Raw genomic sequence first — 2,477 nt, 5'->3', positions numbered from 1 at the left:
CTACACGGCCTACAGGACATGCTGTTCCCGTTGGTGGGTGATGTGAGCGGTGGAGCATGGCCGGCGACGAGGAGCGGCGGCGGTCGTGGCGGGTGCTCACGTTCCCGGCGAGGGGCCGGTGAACGTGGACGAATAGGGCACGTACGAGCATCGTGGAAGTGTGGGGGTGCGATTGCGGTACCCAATTTGGCCGGAGGTGGGGCGGAAGGGGGTCGTCGACGTTGAGGTGGACCTCGGGCTCCTCCGGCGAGCGGCGGCACGGGATCGCTTTGATTCCGACAAAGGGAAGCCAGAAGCTCGACTAGAGTGGATCGAGAAGCTAGCGGGGGTGGAGAGGAAGCTTTGGGGCGCTGGGATTTGGGCGGGGTGGGGCGGTCGCGGAAGAATTCCGGCGAGCGACTCGGGTTGGGCTTTATAGGGGAGTATCGCGCGGTAGAAGAGAGAGAGAGCAGGCGTATAGCCAGGCTCAGATCAACGGGCGGCACCGATGTGCCCCTCGGGCTTGCATGGCGGCCTCGCGGCACCGGCGGCTCGACGTGGCGGGGCGAGGGGAAGCCAGCACAGGCGGCGCGGGCGGTGGGAGGGGCTAGCCAGAGGACGCGTGGAGCGAAGGAAAGCGGCGTGGGCCTGCAGATAGCTCGGGAAAGCGGCCGGCAGCGGCGGAGTCACGGGCACGGCAAAGAATAGAGGAGGCCGGGGCTGGAGGAAGAAGACGAGGACTTATGTGAAATTTTTCATAAATGCAGGGACCTCACTATAAAGTCTAGGCAACTTTCAAATCATTGCTCAAATGAAAATGTGCCCAAAAGCAAAAGTGTAGAGTTCAACAAGTTCAACAACTTTTCTTTAAGGTTCAATTTCAAAAGAGCTAAGGATTTGAAACTAACATAAAACTTGACAAAGTATTAAACTTTAATTAAATCCTATTTAAAAACTACACTACACTTACATCCTATGTGTAGTTTCATCTATATTTGCGATTTAAAAGCAAGTTCTTGTCTTTTGCAAAACAACCTTCATACATTGGGATTTTACCTCCCATTCTCTCCCATTTAACACTAAAGGACCTACATTTTTCAAAATTATTTAAATGTCCTTTTCTCTTTTGTATTCAAATGTTAGCACACCTATACAAAATCAAACATACATACTTTCTACTAGCATTTAGTGTGTTTTAATTCTAAGCACCTAAATGTCACAGCCTCCCTTCGCAATGCAGAGGACGATGAGCTGGACCCCAAGTATGACAACGAGCAACTTGCGGACGTTTCAGTTGACAAGCCCACAGCTGATGCTCCCCAGGACGAAAACGAGGAGCACCGAAGAATCCGGCGTGTGAAGAACGCCAAGCACGCCCAGTGCAGGCGCAATGTGCAGAATTGCGCCCGCAACCCAAGGAATATAAACAACGCTTTTGCAGCAGTCATGGATCGGAAGTGCTGTACGCTAATTGGCGCCATCGCAGAAGAAGACCTCTTAGCCCAACAAATCCCACCCAACCATCAGATACAAAGGCTGCAGTATCTAACCAATCGCGTGCTCGTGCAACTCGATGGGCAACATCCAGTGTCTTCCACTCGAAATCCGCCCTCGAGGCCGGAGGAACGACAACCGCCAGCGCAACGAGGGCCACTCGTCCGGGAACGGCAACAATGAACAAGAAGGACAGCAATCCACTAGAAACCAGCATGGTGCAAGGCATCAAGGCCAAGATCCACTCGAGGCCAGCCTTCATGATGCTCCCACGATCGACCTCAGGCAGAAGATCAATGAAGGCCACCACGCACGGCGTGTTATTGAAGCAAGGAGAAGGGACCGTACCGGCAGGTGCCACAATGATGATGACAGCGACCGCTTCCCCACCTTCACCTCCAAGATCACCGACAAGTCTTATCCAAAGGAGTTCAAACCAGTCAAAACCACCAAGTACGACGGTAAGTAGAACCAGCGCTAGTGGATTCGATGCTACTCCGTTGCTATTGAAGTTTTAGGGGGATCCAACTCCACCAAAGCTCTCTACTCCCGGTGGCCCTGGAGTCTGGACCCTCATGTGGCTTGAAAGCCTCAAGCCAAACTCCATCGACTCATGGGAGGACCTCAAGCGGGCCTTCATCGACAACTTCCAAGGATCCATGATCAGAGCGGGCACTCGCCATGATCTATCCCAAGTGAAGCAAGAGATGAATGAGACCCTGAGGTCCTACACCCGATGTTTCTTTGAGACGCGCACCACCATCGCCAACATCACCAACGAGAATGTCATCCGTTGCTTCCAGAACGGGCTCTTCACGAAGCACACGTACCACGACTTCGGACATAATCGCCCGACTACCCCCATGGAGCTGTGTGTCATGATGGCATGGTGGGCAGACCAGGAGGACGAGGAGAACGACCGCTTCCCCAAGTGCAATCATGACAAGCAAAGCAATGGCAACGGCCACTTTGACAAGAGCCAGCGGAACCACTCGGGGAACACC

Source organism: Panicum hallii, chromosome 3, assembly GCF_002211085.1.
Source record: "Panicum hallii strain FIL2 chromosome 3, PHallii_v3.1, whole genome shotgun sequence".
In the NCBI taxonomy this organism is placed as follows: Eukaryota; Viridiplantae; Streptophyta; class Magnoliopsida; order Poales; family Poaceae; genus Panicum; species Panicum hallii.
This window is presented reverse-complemented; position numbering follows the sequence as displayed.